At 32.0% G+C, this 21,413-nt stretch overlaps 1 protein-coding gene across 4 annotated transcripts in view; it reads right to left on the reverse strand.

Moving 5' to 3' along the window:
- LOC114331251 (trans-Golgi network integral membrane protein 2) overlaps nucleotides 1-21,413 on the reverse strand; it is an 86,264-nt gene that overhangs the window by 41,486 nt on the left and 23,365 nt on the right. The window lies entirely within an intron of this gene.

The following is a 21,413-nucleotide window of genomic DNA, read 5'->3' on the forward strand; positions in this document are numbered from 1 at the left end:
AAGTTTAGTTCCACACATTTTACGACAAATAAGACAAAGCTTTTGTCGTACACAATAAAAGGGGGGTCTCGTTTCCCACTCATCACCACTATAGTTAAATAGATCGTCAAAATTATCCACATATTTGTGTGACATATTTGAACACAACGCGTAGTTTCACGTGGCTTACAACGATCTGGTTTATGATGTAGCTTAACAAGTTTCAAAGGGAATGAGTCACGCAAGCTGATCACGTCTCGCGTGTCTGGTAAAATCTAGGAGTGGGGGATAGTGACCCACACATTTGCAACTGGTGTCAATGAGAGAAGGGAGGATATAAGAGTACAGAAACATCGATAATGTAAACAGTATGTGCTCAAGAAGGCTTCGTGAACGTGTTGAACAATTTAGTAAAGGTATTAACAGAATAAAACGTGATATTTTAGTTTATGAAAAAACAAGAAATATTAAACAGTTAGAGAAGAGTATTAACCAGTTAATAAGAAAATATAAAGATAAGGAATATATGTTTAAAAACTTTTCACGACTTAGTATAAGTGATGCGTTTGCGTAGTGGAAGAGTTTATCCTCCTGAAGAAGAAAATAGACTATTTTTTGTTTCTGCAATCGAGGAGCAAAAGTGGATAGATTTGGTGTTTAAAAACATTAATCGTTTTAACAATAATGGAATGTTGCCAGAAAAGAATTGTGATGAATCAACACCCGCAAAAACCTTTATACCTGTTTACAGAAGCAGAACTACAAAACTTTACCATACCATACATTAGAAAATCTGTAGATCCATATGAACTACTTCAGTCTTGGCATCTCCTACCCCAGAAATTTGTGCAAGATTTTGAAATTCGAACTCGACTTCCGTGTTTTGTTCATTTCAATCGTCCCGAATGGAGAACAGAGGAAGGTACTGCTCCTGCTCAATCCAGTTGTCGTTTATGCAGATTTGCACTGGAAAATTTATATAACAATTATATCGGTTAAATAAAGTACTATTTTTTATTAAGGTTTTTTTATTAATAAAACAAAAATGTAAAAAAAAAATCTTTATTGCATCATAAAAGTATCATACAAATAAAATACGTTAGATAACGCACATACACTATTATTATTTAAATGGTAAGGACATTTAGACTCCATTTTTTCCAAACCTGGTTGTTCATCAAATTCCACAACTGGAGCTAAACTATACTTTTTTATATATTGAGACTTTTCTCTTCCTTTAACATAGACGATATCGACATTACTTGTCAAGCATTGGATAATATTATGAACTTGATGTACCGGGGTAAATCCATGATCCCAGTTAAGACCATGATAATTATTCATTAACCATACAGCTTGTTTATGAAACTCTGGATTCAGCAACCTCATTGGATATGGTGGTTTGAAGAAATGATGACTAATTTTTTGACCATCATAAGTGGCCAACTCTTTTGCGATAAATTTATTTTTCTCGGTATTAAAACCTTGTACATCTATTATTAGGTGCATGTTAAAGTCTGTCTTTGTATGGTGTCTAACCTATATTTATAAACCTAATTTGACTCATGCGCATGAGAGGGTTCCCCATATAATGTCATAGCCTCATGACTTCATTATGTACATATACCTTAACTTGTCCAGCATAATATAAATATTTAGTTTTATAATTGTTTTACTATTTTAGTTAAGGGATTATACGTAAATTCTTTTTCGTGTAATATCAGACAATAAGCAGAGATATCAGAGGTTGTTGGGTCATCTGTCTCAAATTCTATACGTAACACAACAGACCCCGATTGAATGATTTCTTTTTGACGAGAGCAGTCAATATGTATAAGCGGAGCAATCATTTTAAAGTCATGTGGATTAAATATAGGTTGATTCAGCACCATGTGATAATAACTTTCTTGAAAATTAGCAAACATTTCATAAAGTTTTGCAAATCTATTTGTTTTAAAATCTATTTGTAGGTCATTATAAGGATATCTTTCAGGATTTAAAAACACTTTAATATTTTTTAAATTGCAATGATCAAATTTACTCATATCTTTTGTTAATTTCGATTTTCTGTTATTTTGGAAAGCAACAATGATGTGACGAGGTGTTTCTATTTTCGTACTAGTGCGCACAGACCATGTATGGCGGGTAGAGTTGTTTAGAGCAGGATATTCAATCATTTGCCATGAGCGAAATTTAATAGGAAGTTCTTGATTTGTATGTGAAATCTTATTAAGCCGTAACTGTTCTTGTATACTTGGTGTTACATGTGGAACCTCCCAATATAATTTATTAATATCAATCTTCGGTCGTTCGCTTTCATCTTCGCTTACTACAGCATCAATATCATCATTTGATCTAATAAGTATTAATTCCATTTTTAAATTCATTATGATTCTCGTAAAATCTTCGAAGAAACCTGATAGCAGTCGTAGAGGTATACATACGTTAAAGTTTCCATTTGAATCCACCAACACACTGTCTTTGGGGACTTCATTATTAGTTTCCAGTCTACCTCTTTTTGGAAACCATCCCGAGTTTTCCAATTGCAGGCTTTGGTTTTCGTTAAGACTAAGGTAGTTTTTAATACTTGATACTAAGCCTACATCACGTACTGAATCAATTACTACCCCATTTAATTCAAAACGTATTTCACGAAACAAATAAGCTATAGCATTATTAATAAATTTTAGTTTTGTTGGGACTTTATTATCGTGGGTAAGAAGTTGACCTTCGATATAGAGATAACTATTTGCCGGATATGTGTATGCATCTAAATCTTGAATTGGAATACGTATTTCATCATTATAACCTAACTTTCCAGGGATGTATGGTTGATATGTGTGAAATTGATACTCTTCAATAGTGTTGTCATTGAAAGGTTGACCAGTAACATGTAGAATTTCCATTATATTAAGACTTTAAGTCCCAACGATTGCAGAAAGTAGCGATTTGATGATGTTATTGTTTTGGAAGGTAATCTCCTTTTATATGTTTTTGGTATAGATGGTTTTTTAGAAGGTGATCTCCGTTTATATGTTTTTTTTTATAGATGGTGTTACTATTTTAGAAGGTGATTTCTTTATATATGTTTTTGGTATGTGGGAAAAAACTAAAACCATTATTTATATACGTTTTCTAAGATGTAAATTTACTGTTACTTCTTCTCCCCCAAAGTTAATAAGTTTACCTGCTTGGTTAATAATCTTTACTGTAAGGTTGGTGATTGTCTTGATACCAACTGGATAATACAAAATATTTTGAGGAGCATCCACTATTTTATACCCAATCGGTACTGTCGGAAAGAACTGATGGATGATATGAACTGGATTCCCATTTAAATAGCATCCCGAAGCAATGTTACAATCAACACACAGGGTGTTTGCCCCCCATATTTCCACGGGTTTATCTGAAACATGTGTTTGGTTTGGAGCTAGTTGTCGTGATTTAAAACCAAATAATAGTCCAATGGAATTTACGGGGTGAAAAGAAATTTCTCGGTTACTCTTAATAACAACTTTTGAAGTTGATAATTGTGGAGTAATTTCTAAAGTCGCATCATTATCAATCTTTTTCATGTTTTCTTGAATAAGCTTCGTAATATCATCCAACTCATAGGCCCCTTCAGGTAACTTGTAGCTATGGGTAAAATTTTTAAAATGCCAGAGAAAAAGGTTATTGCTTTCATCAACATTTGGAATAGTATTAAAACTATAGAAACTGGTTAGACCAATTTCATAATCAAATTCATCGTCGAGGTAAATTGGAGGATTAAAATTATAGCTCAGATTTGAAGAGCTTCCAGTAAGCGTAAAGTTTAAAGACATTTTACGCAGGCAATTAACATTATTTGCTATTTATAGTAGTTGAATAGAAAATCTAATGAGTAATGACCGCACTTGTCTGAATCGTTTTGGATTTTATCATAGTTGTAATATATTTGTACATCACCATTACTTAAAAAATATTTGATTACATTTTGTGGTGGAGGCAAATCCCCATACGAATCAAAGTAAATTATATGGGATTTAGATTTTGCATAGGCTACCCAGTGTGTACCCTCACCACGTTTTGAATCTAAATTTATAACACCACTCGTTTTTATGAATATTTTTAGGTAGCATGTCTCTCATAAATACACCTCTAAAATATGGTAATGTTTTACCATACTTCATTATATCTGTATTTGTTAAAGCGTGATGAGGAAGGTTTAGTTTTTTGAATACGGTTTTAAGTATAATCCATACCCTTTATACGGTCTTAAATACAATCCTTTGCCTTTTTGTTCCATGGCTAAATTACGGCGTTTTTGTTCTTCAAGATTCATTCGATTAGCTTTCGCATCACCGATGGCCTTGTAAATTCCTGCACCCATTCCTCCAACGGCTCCGAGTGCGCTTAATAAAGGTATAAGTAATGGTAGAAATCCTCCCTTTTTAGGTGCTTTAATTATTCGTTTTTTTTTTATTTATCCTTTTCCGAAGAGAACCGCCTTTTTTGCGTTTAAGACCCATTCCCAACTTACGTTTTCCTTTCATAGCTGTTGTTATAAACCAGGCGGCTGCTTTTTGTCCAAACGGGGTGTCTTTTGATTTCACAATATTCCACGCTTTGTTTTCTAAGATTTTATCCGCTTCGTGTCTGGTTGATAAATCACTATGTTTAGAGTATTCAATATCGTGTTGTTTACAAGCCTCGTCTAGTTTATTGATTCCCTTATCCCCCCGCTCTAATCTCTGTTGTAAACGAGTTCCTGGTCCACAATATGAATATCCGGGAAGATGTAGTTCTAGAGGGAGCTTGTTAATGAGTGAGTTTAATAACCCACGTCCTTTTCTTTTAGTAGTTCGTTGAAACTTTTTTTTCATGGTCTGCCTCTTATATATATATAGGTGTTGGGCTATATATACCCAAAGTTTTAAACTCATTTTCGCAATGAAGATTGAACCACAACAACTCTCTCTTCCCATTACAAACCACGATGATATTACCAAAGAGCTTCAACTAGAACATAGTTATCTTTTCAATGGGCTCAAAAGGGTTCTAATTGTTGGACCAAGTGGGTGTGGCAAGACTAACGTATTATTGTCTTTAATTGAACATCCAAATGGTCTTAGATTTGAAAATATTTATTTATATTCCAAATCTTTGTACCAACCAAAGTATATATACTTGCGAAACTTGATTGAGCCTATACACGAAATTGGGTATAAAGAATATAATGATTCCATTAATGTACCACCTCCTGATGATATTAAAGAAAATTCAGTAGTTATTTTTGACGATATTCCATCATGTGATCAAAAAATTATACAAAATTATTATTGTTACGGAAGACATAAACACTTGGATTGTTTTTATCTGTGTCAAACTTACAGTGCAATTCCAAAACAATTAATTAGAGATAATTCTAATTTACTTGTAGTTTTTCACCAAGACTTTACGAATTTAAAACATATCTTTGATGATCATGTAAATATTGATATGACTTTTCAACAATTTAAGGATTTGTGCTCATTCTGCTGGAAAGATAAACATGGATTTCTTGTCATTGATAAAGACTCCCCCAAATCTAATGGGTGATATCGGTGTGGGTTCGATAAGTATATAAGGCTGTAAAGAAGTGGTTTAGAATACATAATGGATCCCAAAGTTGCACGAAAACTGCTGTTATCGCGACAAGCATTAAAGAAAAAGTATCGCAGTTTAAAAAGGGATATAGCTCAAACTCAGTCTACATTAGAAAAAAACTATAAGCCAATTACTCAACCACTTAATGAACTTTTACACAAACTCGATACTGTTCCATCTATTAAACAAGAACCAAATATTAAATACGAACCACTCACACCAAAGGACTATAAAATACGAAAATCTAATTATCGTTTAGCATTTTCATCTCCAAATAAGAGTGTATTTTTTGAAAATTCATCTCCAAATAAGAGTGTAACTTATGAACAATCGAAAACACCTACTAATTTTGGAAATGAATCTATTATTCCGAGGGAAGTAACAATACAACCAGAAGAAACTTTTGTGTCGGAAGGACAAGCAAATACCACGGATGAGGATATTAATCGGTATTTTGAGGATACACTTAGAGAATTTAATGAGATGATCAATAATCCAGTTGTAATGAAAAAATTTTATGATAATTATACTTCCCCCTTGCCAAAGAATTATATTAAAGCTAACATTGAAGACACTGAAGGTAATTTCGACCACGACCTGGGAATTTACCACGACCTTGAAACTGAAAAATTTTCTATTGGAGATTCTCAAATTACTTTTGAAGGACCTGACTTAACTATCAACGACGTTACATATCGCGGAACACCTGGTTTATACGAGCTTTTATTTAAAGCTAATCCCGTATCGTTTAAAAAAGAAGATGTTAATGAGTATATTGATATATTACGTAGAACAAATGCGATACATAGAAACAATAATCCTGCATTACCTACAAAAAGTATTCCATCAAAAATAAAGGATAAATATAATTTTATTATTAAACCAGCTTTGGAGACTAGACCTCAACCACCTAGAACTCGTTTAAATTCGCTTCCTGGAAATATATCAGGAATAATAACACGAAACCTAGCTAAAGAATTATTGAATAAAAAAGGCGGTGCACTTTACAAAAAATATAGTGGCAAACAATTAGAGTATAAATACTTTGATGATTTTAATGAACTAATAGAAAGATTACAACTGCTCCTAGCATCACTGGCTGCAGGAAACGACGGAGTGGTGAATGAAATTATATCTATAATTGAGGAACTTCGAGAAGGTGGTATAATACAGTAATGCCTATGAATAGATTTGGAAGTCATTTTTTAAAAAGTTATCAAACTTCTGATTTATCTCCATCACCATTATATTTTGTGTGTGATCCTTCTTCTTTCTATAGTAAATGTGTGTTAACTTTCAAAGGAACGAAAGAAACAAAATTGAACAAACAATATTATATGTTGGAAAGTGGTTTATTTTCATACCAATTTACACTAAGTGGCATTGTTGATCAAGTGCAAATTAATGTTTCAAGTGGAAATGTAATGATAACCTCTAAATCAGTTAATACAGAGTATAAATATGAGCAATTACCAGGAGTAAAAATTTTTAAAGGTGATACAATTTCTTTTAAACTAGATAAAGATTCTACTTTTGTAGTTTATATTACTCTTCGTTGTCCTTTAGAAAAAGATGTCAAACATTAAATCACAAGTCGTACACGAACGGCATAAACCGGCAAAAAAAATTTTAGACGGAGACATGTAATCATCACAGGATTAAACGATCTGATTCAAGCAGATTTAGCTATAATGATTCCTTATGCCAAAGTAAATAGTGGATACCAATATATTCTCGTTGTAATTAATGCGTTTAGTAAATTTGTATGGGCGGAACCGGTTAAAAGAAAAACAGGGACTGAAATTACTAAAGCCATGGAAAAAATTTTAAATCAAATGAAGAAGACACCAAAAAACCTTCAAACAGATTTGGGTAAAGAGTTTTACAATTCTCAGTTTCATGAGCTCTTGAAGTCACGTGGTATTAACCACTACAGCACATTCTCGACTTTAAAAGCCTCTATTGCTGAGAGAGTCATCAGAACAATAAAATCAATGTTGTGGAGGCAGTTTAGCTTGCAAGGTACTTACAAATGGGTGAATAATCTTCCTGATATAGTTAAAAAGTACAATAATACTAAACATTCAACCACAGGTGCCATTCCTAGCAAAGTTAATGAAAAGAATGCCAGGAATATAACAGCATATACTTACCTTAAAATCATTGACCCTCGAAAAAATAAATACAAAGTTGGTGATTACGTCCGAATTTCGAGATATAGAAATTTGTTTACTAAGGGTTATTTACCCAACTGGACAAATGAGATTTTTAAAATAAGAAAAGTCAAGCAGACAAATCCAGTGACTTACTTACTAGAAGATTCACGCAAAGAAGAAATTCAAGGGGCGTTTTACAGCGAAGAATTAATGAAAACCCAGCATCCTGATGTCTACTTAGTCGAGAAGGTATTGAAAAGAAAGGGTAACAAGGTGTTTGTGAAATGGTTAGGGATGGATTCTACTCATAATTCATGGATTAATAAAAATAATGTATTATAATATTAAAATAAAAAACTTTTTTACAAAAAAAAATATTTTTATTTCACTTGCGTAAATAATTCAACATACACACAGTTTTTGTTTATATCTACATATTGGATCATATTTTTCTACTTACGTAGATACTTAATAGCAAAAACACAAAATGTACCACACTAAAAAGCACATTTACATATAAATTAATTTTTCCATTTGGTTGATTGTTTTCGGTTTGGATTTCTTTAGTGATCTGGTATTTCGGAAATTTGGAGTGAATTATTTGTGCAAAACTACAGTTTGGACTAAATTTGATGTGTTCTTTATACACATCATCAGTAGACAACCAATGATAAATTTCTACATGACACCAAAAGCACCTTACAATATCTTCTTTTTGTAGATAGTAAAATCCATATGCTGCTAACTCAATCGAAGGAACCAACCCCCTCCAGTTTTTAAATGTGGATAACCTTCCATAAAAACTATTCAGTTTGTCTGACTCGTCTTCTAGACACATGGTGACTATTAGTTTTTAAAAGATGTGCTCCTACATATAAAATAATTTATTTCTGTAGTGGAAGGGGTGTGGTAAATTAATATATTCAATTTTTATATAAATATTTATTTCTATGGCTTACATCTAATACAGGATTAATAATTTTAGCAAGTTCTTTTATTCTACTTTGAAATCTTACTCTGTCAGCAGCCACAAACTCCCAGTACCTTGTTCTGCAGGAACAAGTTGATTCAATGTAGTGAATACGAACATTTTCATTAAATTTGATCATAGAGTAGCTCTGGGTATCTATGAATTAACTCTAGCGCCATACCATAAGTTGTTTTATTTATATTCTTTATTGGTTCCATTATTTGCATCCCAGATTCAATAGGATTATTTGAATCAACTCCCGTCTTTAGTATTTTTAACGAGCTGATAAAGTTTTCCTTTTTCAAAGTTTCCAAAAGGTAGTTAACTATTAGTGGGTAGGAAGTGTTGTCCACAGCGATACAATGGAATTGGCACCCAAAATTATCTGTGACTCACCATTGGTAACTTTCACAACTGACATGTGGGGCAGATGCATGAACTCTAGTTGTACTTTACCATCATTAATCGATTGTTGTGGATTCCCTGCCATAAAACTGTCAATTACACTTTTATGTGATAAAAAGTTTAACCACTCGGGTTCACTAAACAAAACGCGATCTTGTTTGTTACCACTGATAACAACTACCGGTTCAAAATTTAATTCATGTGCTAGGCAAACAGAAACAAATTTTGAGTTCGATGGGTTCAGGTAAAACCGGCGTTCACCCAGGACTACGTTTCGATATGTAGCACTCATTTTGGAATTATGATCCATGTCTGCACGTCTCGGGTTCTTATACACAATAACCCTCCCCCTACTCTTTCCACTACCTCTACTTCTCGATGTTGTCTAGACACGCCAGATGCGCCAGGTCGATGACCTGCTCATTTTGCTAGTACAATATCATATGTTCCCCTTTTTTCCACTCAACTGGCGTTAATTAAACTAATTAATATTCACCCTATACAACGGATGTTCACCTAATTAATATTCACCCTAGCCAGCGGTTGTTCACCTAATTAATATTCACCCTAGCCAGCGGATGTTCACCTAATTAATATTCCTCATGTTTGGACATACAAATACACACTACTGCAATGAATAAATTTGTTTGATTCTAACTGAGACAATCACCAGATGTCACCACCATTTTGTCAGGATCGCAACGTCACGCATAACTACGATAAATCCAAAATGCATAAACACCAAGTTGGATTCGACCCTATTCATAACTCACCAACTCGCATACATAATTAAGAAAATCAAATATATTAAAGAATATATGGGTCAATCCAAGCCAAGTGGTCCAAAGGTGGTTGCTTGACTATTTTTAATATTTTTTATTTTTCTACCTTTTAAACTTCAGTCGATAGAGAGCACAAAATTTCATTCATTTTATTTTTAAAAAATTTAGTTTGCAGATGACGGCCATTTTTGTTAAAGCTTGTCGATCATTTTCACGGAAAACAGGGCTTCGCTCTTTAGCCAATATTTTTACTGAGGTTTGTCATAGAACAATAAATCAAAAACCAAACATTTTAGAAAAGTATGCTCTAAAATAATTGCCTGTAGCATTATTTAATTTCAAACTACGCTTAAGGCCGTAAATGAACCTCAAAGTTTGAAAAGGTAAACTGATAAAATTCCATTTTCAGCATTTTTTTAACAGCATAAGGCAAGCCGATAATGGTTTGTAATTTTTTTCTGGAAGAGACATACGTACATACTTTAAATAAAAAAAGTTTGAGCTTTGAGACTTCAGTAAATTTTTTCAAAAAAAAATCTCACAAATGTAATTTTTTGAAAAATCTCATAGTTTGACCCCTTATATCTCTGATGGGCACAGATGAAAAAATTTGAAATTTGGCTGAATGTTAGCCCCTAGCAAGTAGAATAAGGAGTAAAAATTTGGAGTTGCAGACTTACGTCATATAGGAGTTGCAGGCCTGAAAAAATGGTCAAAAATCAAAATGGTCAAAATTCGAGCGTTTGCGGGCAGGGTAATTAAAATTCAAATAAACTATCTAATGAAATAAAAATTAATCTATTTTCACCAGGTTTCACAATGAATACAAATTTATACAGGGTGGGCCAAAGGAAAGAGCTCACCTCAATATTTGGCATTAGTTACCTATTAGATTTTAAGGAAATGCCGAAACAGGTCCATTTTTATTTTTATTATATTGCAACTTATTGGGATATATTTCATACTATGTGACGTCATCCATCAGAGCGTGATGACGTAACCGATGATTTTTTTTAAATGGGATAAGTGTCTTGTGGTATTTTATTTGAAAGCGTGTTCAATTCTCTATTCGCCAATTAAATGAATTGGCGCAAAAAGAAGAATGTATGTAATAATTTATTTAATTAAAAATACATTGTACTGCTGTCAGAAATAGAATTAAAAATAGAAAAAATGTTTATTTCACAAATAAACATTTCTTTATTTTTTTTTTCTATTTTATGACAGTAATAAAATGTATTTTGAGTTAAATAAATTACATATCTTCTTTTTTTTGTGTCAATTACTTTAATTCATAAATTATTTTTGGCCACCCTGTATATATAATTATATTATTGTTTATACTACTGAACAGAGAGCTGAACACTCTTTCAAATGAGATAACATACGACCCCTATTCCCATTAAAAAAATCATCGATTACGTCATCACGCCCAGATTGATGACGTCACTGACGATGACACGTCATGGAGACGTATGAAATATATATAAAAAATTGTAATTTAAAAATAAAAATCGACCTGTTTCGGCATTCCCTTACCCTTAAAATCTAATAACTGCCAAATATCAAGGTGAACTCTTTTCTTTGGCCCACCCTGTATAAATTTGTATTCATTGTAAAATCTGTTGAAAATAGATTAATTTTTATTTCATTAGACAGTTTATTTGAATTTTAATTACCCTGCCCGCAAACGCTCAAATTTTGACCATTTTGATTTTTGAAAATTTTTCAGGCCTGTAACTCCTATAAGACGTAATTCTGCAACTCCAAATTTTTACTCCTTATTCTACTTGCTAGGAGCTAACGTTCAGCCAAATTTCAAATTTTTTCATCCGTGCCCATCAGAGATATAAGGGGTCAAACTTTGAGATTTTTCAAAAAATTACATTTTTGAGATTTTTTTTTTAATTTACTCAAGTCTCAAAGCTCAAACTTTTTTTATTTAAAGTATGTACCTATGTCTTTTCCAGAAAAAAATTACAAATCATTATCGGCTCGCCTTATACTGTTAAAAAAATGCTGAAAATGGAATTTTATCAGTTTACCTTTTCAAACTTTGAGGTTCATTTAAGGCCTTAAGGGTAGTTTGAAATTAAATAATGCTACAGGCAATTATTTTAGAGCAAATTTTTCTAAAAAGTTTGGTTTTTGATTTATTGTTCTAGGGCAAACCTCAGTAAAAATATTGGCTAAAGAGCGAAGCCCTGTTTTCCGTGAAAATGATCGATACGCTTTAACAAAAATGGCCGTCATCGGCAAACTAATTTTTCTAAAAATAAAATAAATGTAATTTTGAAGTCTCTATAGACTGAAGTTTAAAAGGTAGAAAAATAAAAAATATTAAAAATAGTCAAGCAACCAACTTAATTTATATTGGACCACTTGGCATGGATTGACCCATATTTAGAAATTGAATGAATGCTACTATACATTATACATGTTACAGTTCAAGTTGATTATCCAGTTGGAGTTGACTCCAACTAGTTGGAGTCAACTCTAACGGCTGGTTTCAGTAAAAGTTGATTATAAATATAAAATGAAGATTTATATTCAACATTTACTAGTAAAAGTAGACTCCAACTAGGAAAAGTATACTCTTCCCAATGCCATTTAGTAAAAGTTGATTCTGATTCACATAAACAGCCGATTCTAGAAATTAAATTAACTATTTTGTATGGGAAATAAGCCACAATTTTATTAAAAAAATGAATTTATTAACGTTTCGAAGCCCAAATCGGGTTTCGTTGTCAAAATACGAAATACTTCTAAAATAAACAAAAATGTTGTTGCTAAGTAAAAAAAAATTCTTCTAATAATTTATTTAATCTGACTCATTTATATTGGCAATTCAGACGTATATTATACATTTTAAAGTAGAAGACTTTAAAATGATATCGCCAAGATTTATGAGTTGCGTTCCTAGGACGACTTTACTAAAAGATAGTTCATTCGATTACATGAAATCAATCCCAACTCAAGAATATCCGTCGCAAAAAAATCATAGCATGTGATCTGTCTTTAACAAGACAAACAAATGCAACGATGACAGTAAAATTCTCGCGTTAGAGACTTCATAGTAAATCACGAGGGAAAACCAGGAAAAAACCTCGTGATACTATCCCGACATCGTAAGTATTTGGTTTTACATTTAATTTACCTTCAAAAAACTAATATCAAATTCTGACTTTAATATGTTTAAATCATAAATAATATTAATAATACATAGATATACAATAAGTAATACTAAAATATAAAATTTGTACTAACTCGATATATTATTGACTTACTAATCGTGGTATTTTCTTTCTATTGACTTCCTCTTTCAGTATGGGTAACCACATCCTACTGCATTCTACCGAGGAATTTGCGACACAATTGGTTTCATTTAGCATAATTAGAGCCGCTTCTTTGATTTTTCTCTTTTTACTATCTGATTCTTTCAGGACTATTCTTGAATCTCTCCACTGAACTCTATGTTCATTATCCCATGCGTGTTGACATATTTGAGATCGATCAAATTCTCTATTTTTAATATAAGACCGATGTTCACTTCTAACGTTTAATGGTCTGATGTTTCACCTAAATAAAATTGATCGCATTCACAAGGTATTTTATAAATGCAATTCTTTGTTCTTTCTTGTTCATTGCTAGGTTTAGTTTTAGATAGAATAGATCTCAATGTGTTTGTTGTTTTGAATGTTGTTGAATTTTACTGTCATCTTTGCATTTGTTTGTCTTTTTAAAGACAGATCACATGCTATGATTTTTTTGCGACGGATATTCTTGAGTTGGGATTGATTTCATGTAATCGAATGAACTATCTTTTAGTAAAGTCGTCCCAGGAACGCAACTCATAAATATTGGCGATATCATTTTAAAGTCTTCTACTTTAAAATGTATAATATACGTCTGAATTGCCAATATAAATGAGTCAGATTAAATAAATTATTAGAAGAATTGTTTTTACTTAGCAACAACATTTTTGTTTATTTTAGAAGTATTTTGTATTTTGACAACGAAACCCGATTTGGGCTTCGAAACGTTAATAAATTCATTTTTTTAATAAAATTGTGGCTTATTTCCCATAGAAAATTATAAAAATGCTACAAGGAAATAGCTTCAGAACAATATTTAGAAATTAAATGTTACTGAATATGTTCAAATTAGTCTAGGCTGTATCGTCGCCCCCCGATAGGTAAATTACTCCGATTCGAATTTTTTGCACAAACTTACTCAAAAAGAGGTCCTTATAACAAATCTACTGGGTGCCAGGCAGTACCTTGATCGATAAATTGTTTAAACAATTTTTTTAGACAAATTTACAAAAATAATTTTTTCACTTCGAACAATTTTTTTTAGATCATTTGGGTTATTCTGAGCAAAAAAATGTATTTTGTGATTATTCTCTAAAATTGATTGTTGTCGAGTTATACGCGATTTAAAATTTGAAAAATGCGAAAATAGCCATTTTCAAGGCTTAATAACTCGGTTAAAATCCATTATTATGAAAGTCAGAAAGTGACCAAATCAAAGTTTATAGCCCGCTCTACAAGATCCAGCAGAAATTTTTGTCACTATTTTATTACTAAGCTTTATCTTTAATTATTAACAATGAGCGCTAAGTGCGTATTAGGCGGCCGTCAATGGTGAGTGCTAAAGAGATGTACCATTCCAGCCGTCCAATGGTGAATCTCACTCGCACTCACATTGACGGCCGCCTCAATACACGGTTAGCGTTCATTGTTGATAATTAAAAATAATATCTTATTAATGAAATAATGACAAAAATTTCTTCAGGATTTTATAGAGGTAGCATTAATCTTTAATTTTTTTTAGTTTCTGACTTTCATAATATATATTATCGTATGGCATTTTTGCCTTTCGGACAGTTCCGGAGCCAATTACATATTTAACCCTGTTTCAAGTAACTAGTGTCGATGTACACTAGCCCAGGGGGACCGACTGCTTAACGTGCTCTCCGAGGCACGGTGAGACGGCTCGTGTCATTATTGAAAATGAAAATGGTTTGTCTTTAGCAGGGCTCGAACCCACGTGCACTGGCGTATGAGGCCATTGATTATGCCGTTACTCCACGGCCGCTCGCTCGACTTTCACAATAATTATCTTTAACCGAGTTATTAAAACTTTAAAATGGTTATTTTGGCGTTTTTCAAATTTTAAGTCGCTAATAACTCGACAACAGTCAATTTTAGAGAAAAAAAGGCCCAACGGATCTAAAAAAAATTTGTACGAACTGAAAAAATTATGTATTTTTGCGAATTTGTTTAAAATCATTGTTTATCGCCAAACTAGGTCGCCTTCTCTAAAATCATTCATTATTGTACTCATTGACCCTCATTTTAGGCAGTAAAGTAACACTTTGTTGTATTGAAAGAAGAATGTTACTTTACCTGCCGCGATAATTAATCAAATTAACCGAGATTGAATGTAAGTGGTCAATGGCAGCAATCGATTATTTATTATAGTGAAATTAAAATTTATTTACTATTTATTAAAAATATTGTACAAAATTTATCTTATTATTAATAAAATTTATGTCAAAAAGTAAAATTCTGTATTGTTTCGAAATTATATTTATACAAAATAGATCAAAACTTTACAGATTTAGTAATTAGGTACAACATTGATAACTATCGATTAAACATCAAAACCGGCCATCATGCAAAAGTCATCTGTCATTACTGTCATACGAATTTTTTATTTCGTCTAAAATTAAAAAAAATTCGTCAAAGTTGTAAGTAACTGTTAATGTTTTTTATGATTGACGATACAATTTTGTATGCACCACCTCAATACTCTTTACCGAACGCGTCTGTTCCTCTGCTCGTAATATCAGACTCGTTCGATAAAGAGTCACTTTACTGACTGACTTTACTGAAATTGGTTAAACAATTTTTCGACCGCGGTACCGCGTGACACCCTGTGTATTTGTTATATAAGGATTGTTATACGGATGTATTTCTTTGAGTAAGTTTGTGCAAAAAATCGAATCAGAATAATTTACCTAACGGGGGCGACGTTACAGACTATACTAATAAGTAGTTGAAACGGTCAAAACAAAGAAATGCACACTCATCAAAAATGCACTTGAGATTCTCATATAATCAACATTTACTGAATCGATCCAGGAAGAGTCAACTCCAACTAGTAAAAGTTGATTTAAATTTTTAAAATCAACTTTTACTGCTCGTTTCAGTTGGAGTTGACTACAACTAGTTGGAGTCAACTCTAACTGAGAATCAACTTGAACTGTAACATACACATATAATAGCATGATATCATTAATTTAATTTCTAAATATATTTTTTCATAAATATTTATTTTTTTTAAATATGTATGCAAGTTGGTGTGTTATGAATAGGGTCGTATCCAACTTGGTGTCTATTCATTTTGGATTTATCGTAGTTGCGCGTGACGTTGCGACCATGACAGAAATGGTGGTGACATCTGGTGACTGTCTCAATTAGAATCATACAAATTTATTCATTGCGTTGACCAACTATTATTTTTTAAACAATGGTATTTAGGGCACTCAATGAGGGTATTTGGAGCCGAATTCCATCCTACTACATCGATTTACTTGATATTTTCACAGTAAGTAGGGAATATCTCAAGAAACAAAGTCTACCCTATGCCGATGTGCGCTTTTATCTTGGGGGTGGTTCCCACCCCTTCTCGGGGGTAAAAAATATTTTGGTTAAAATAGCCACGGAAGAGGCTAGAGAACCTAATTTTAAGTAAAAACTGTTCTATAATTATTTTTTGAAAACTCAATACTTTTTGAGTTATTCATGGTTGAAAATTGGCCTTTTTCATTGAAAAATGACACCTTTTCGGACGGATTTTTGCGAATACCTTAAAAACTATGCATCTAACAAAAAAACTATGTAAAATATATCAGTAGGTTATAAAAAAACAAAGAGATTCATTCCTTCATAAATCTTCTAGTTAAAATACAAAGAGGGATATGGTAGGTAAGAAGAGTTTGCTTTTTTGCTGCATGCTCAAATCGGTGTATTCATCTTAAAATAACAGAGAAACTGTCGCTTTTAGGTTTATAATATACTAATAACTTTTGTAGTGCTTGAAAAGACCTTTAAAATAAGCAATACTAAATGTCGATTACATTCAAACTAAACGAGATATTCTGCAAAGAAGTTGACGGCTAATGTATTTTAAGAAGAAATGAGAAGCATATTTAGGTAGTTTTGAACACCTTATGTGATTAAATATTAAAAATATTTTATTAAAAGCAGCTTCTAATTTTTTCAACATGTTTTTTTTTTGCAAAATGTATTACTGATAAATTATTTTTCGTTCTTTATTTGTTACATTGTTACATTTACATAAAAAAGTGGTTTTTTATTGTTTCAAAAATGTCGCATGTTGTGGTTGTTTTTTTTTTGTAATATGTATTACTAATAAATTATTTTTATTTCATTATTTGCTACATTGTTACATTGATTATCGGATTGATAATCAGTAATCGTCAATTGTCAATTCAGTCATGGCTTACTTAAAATTTAGATAAATTTAGACACCTAAAATAATTTGATCTGAAAAATGAAAATATCTCGAAAACTAATAAAGGACATAGTAGGAAATGTTATATAAAAATTAAAGTACGGTAATGTTACTTTTCAATACTGACATAAAATACAGGGTGTTCTATTTAACATTACTGAGAAAATAATGTACTTGCGTTTTGACTCACCCTGTATTTGATATAAAGAAAATTAGCAATGTGAATAATTCTTGAATATTTTGACAATAAATAAAAAAATATGGGATTAATGAACCATTGTTGTTTTGCTTATTTTTATTTATACAGGGAGTTGAACTTGTTACGATTTTCATACAAAATTGGTTATAACTTTGTAAATACCCTGTATAACATAACAAATCTTTATATTTTTGTGATGGAGAAGTTAACAGGATTTCGAATATAAAATAAAATATAGGGTGTTCCATTAAAAAAAAAACATAAGTTTGGTCTGCCACTGTGTTATCGAACAACCTGTAACATTCTAACTAATTTTGTAATGTGAAGCTCAAAGTTGGCTACAACTTTTGTTATTTACTTTTATTGCCATCTATTACTATAGCTGATCTATTGAGCTTTACCCCACTAATCAATCACCCTGTAGTGAGGACGTTTGAGTTGGAATAAATTCATTATCCCGAGAATGGGTGAATTTGGAGAGAAATTCTGAGACAGGTCTATTTTTATGTTTAAATTATGACTTTTTGACATATATATCACACTAGTGACGTCATTAATCTGGACGTGATGACGTAATCGATGATTTTTTTTTAAATGAGCGTAGGGGTCGTGTGCTAGCTCATTTGAAAGGTTATTCAATTCTCTATTCAGTAATATAAACAGTAACTTCAAAAAATATTTTTTTATTAAATTAATTGACACAAAAATAAGAATGTAAGGAATTTATTTAATTCAAAATAAATTTTACTGCTGTTAGAAAACGGGTGGCAGCTTTAACATTGAATTTAGCGAAAACAATATTTATTTGTCGAATAAACATTTCTTTCTGTTTTCTCACAGCACTAATTTGTATTGTGAATTAAATGAATTACATACATTCTTCTTTTTTCATTCTTCTTAATTTAATCCAAAATTAATTTTTTTGGACACCCTGTATAAATAATTATGTTTTGGACGTGACTGGACTCGACTCGCTTGGTAGCCCATTATTGCACAGTTTTTGCTGTAAATTTTAAAGAACCGCTTGGATTAACATGAATTTAGGCATACACATAGCTAACATGTCAAAAAAAAAAGTGATATGGTGCCGATGTGTGCTTTTGACCTAGGGGTGACTTTCACCCCATCTCGGGGGGTTTAAAAATATATGTGTCCAAGATAAGTCCCGAAATGAATAAACTGACTAATTTTAAGTAACTTTTGTTCTATAGAGTTTTTTCACCAAATCAATACGTTTCGAGTTATTTGCAAGTGAATATGTTCATTTTTCGACAAAATAACCACGTTTTTAGACGGTTTTTCGCAAATAATTCAAAACGTAAACATTTTGTCGAAAAAAATATTCTTAACAAAACTATAGCCTATAAAAAAGCGAAAAAACGGTGTATATATTAGGTCTCTATACCTAGCAAAAGCAGAGTTATAGCCAATGAAAAATAGGTTCATATTCGAAAAATTCCAAATAGAATAATTTAATATGAAATATCCAAATAATGAAGCATTCTTGGGGAAAACACATTACAACCTTTTTACAGTGTTTAAAATAAGCTTTATTTCTGTTTTTATAAAAAAAATTTCTAGCATCAAATGTAAGCAAGTTACGCTCAAAATAAAGTTTGTCCCTTTTGTTTTGGCAAAAGAGAAATCAGGAAGATCACCCCCAATTAGCAAATGAAATTAATCGTTACCGCTTCACAAGTTACTTTACTTATGTTGTGTTTATATGATCTAAGTCTCACCGATTCAAATTGCTTATTTTTGAAAAAATTTGGTTTTAAAGTAAAATTTGTAAATATTTTAATTTTGAAAAAATGCCTTTTTTCAAAATAACTTAAAAATTGTTAGAGATACCAAAAATCTTAAACAATAAAAAAAGTCGGCCTTACTTTTCTGAATATTTTGTATTTTTTTGTTTTTCTGTAAGACAAAAATTGGTTAAGATTCGGTGTTTCTACATTTGCATACGCTCGTGATAAGTGACTTGTTCAAGCCCTTTTAACTACAGCTCTTTCAAAAATAAGGACTTTGAACCGATGAAACTTACAGATCATATTATGATCAATACATACGCGAGTAAAAAACTTGTGAAGTGGTAACAATTAAGTTCATTTGGAATGCTAATTAGGGGGTGATTTTCCCGATTTCTTAAGAAAAAAAGGGACCAACTTTATTTTGAGCGTAACTTGACGCTAAAATTTTTTTTTTTAAAAACAAAAATAAGTATTTTTAAACACTTTAAAAAAGTTAAAATGAGTTTTCCCCAAAAAAGTGCTTCGTTTTTTGGTTATGGCACGTTAAAATATTCGATTTGAAATTTGACGAATATGAACCTATTTTTCATTAGCTATAACTCTGCTTCTACTAGGTATAGTGACCTAATATATACACCCTGTTTTTCACTTTTTTACGTGCTATATTTTTGATTAGAATTTTTTTTCAACCAAATACTTACTTTTTGAGTTATTTGCGAAAAACCGTCTGAAAACGTGGTTATTTTGTAGAAAAATTAACATATTCACTAGCAAATAACTGAAAAAGTATTAACTTGGTGAAAAAACTTTATAGAACAACTGTTGCTTAGAATTAGTCATTTCATACATTTCCGGATTTATTTCGAACATATATATTCACCCCTAGGGCAAAAGCACTCATCGACACAATATCACTTTTTTTCTATGGCTTGTTAGCTATGTGTATGCCAAATTTCATGTCAATCCAAGCGGTTCTTTAAAATTTAGACGTTTTGCAATATTTTACCTTTAAAGAACGTACTATGGTGCGAAATGAGCCTTAAGTTGTGCTCACAACGAGGCGCCGACCCTCGCTCCCTGGTATCCCTCGTACTGCTCGACCATATTATCGATCGTCAGATGCATTATTTTAAATGCGAGCGTTCACCAAAATGAAGAGTAGGATACTAAGCTCTAGGCTAGGATACGATGCGATGGTCTCCGTAGTGAGCAAACCCTTACAGTGCCACACAGATGGCAGCTTTTAGCCTGCCTTGTGCAAGGACGGAACATTATGATCTGTGTGGCAGATTAGCATGTCGCGATATATCTGCCAGTCGTTTACCTGAGAGCTTCATTTTTAAACTTTGACTGATTAATCATACACTGGTCTGTAGAGACTGGATAAACATGGTAGCAGATATATCGGTCTGTAGTCCGAGTGACAATTTTTCTTCCGTCAGATATAATGGGCAGCCAATATATCTGACGGGTTATATATAGGGTGTCCCAAAAGTAGTGGAACGGTCGAATATTTCGTGAACTAAACATCGGATCGAAATACTGAAAAATACGTGTTCAATCATTTTCAAAAATCTATCCAATGACACCAAACACCAACCCCCACTACACCTCCTGGAGGTGGGGTGGAGGGTAACTTTAAAATCTCAAATGGAAACCCCTAGTTTTTCTTACAGATTTGGATTTGTTACGTAAAAGTAAGCAACTTTTATTCAAGACATTTTTTCGAACTGTGGATAGATGTCGCTATAATTGGGAAATACGATTTATCCTGATACCATAGGTAAATTATAGAAACGGTCTAATATCTCGAGAAATACACTTCCAAATGAGAAACCAAAAGACAGGTTTTTAATATTTTTCTAAAACCTATCGATAAACACCAAAAATAACTTTCCAACCCACCCGCTGGAGACGGGGTGGGGGGTAAATTTAAAATCTTAAACAGCAACCCCCACTTTTTATGGCAGATTCGAATTTGTCATGAAAAATTAAGCA

The sequence above is a fragment of the Diabrotica virgifera genome, chromosome 8 (genome assembly GCF_917563875.1).
Source record: "Diabrotica virgifera virgifera chromosome 8, PGI_DIABVI_V3a".
NCBI classification, from domain to species: Eukaryota; Metazoa; Arthropoda; class Insecta; order Coleoptera; family Chrysomelidae; genus Diabrotica; species Diabrotica virgifera.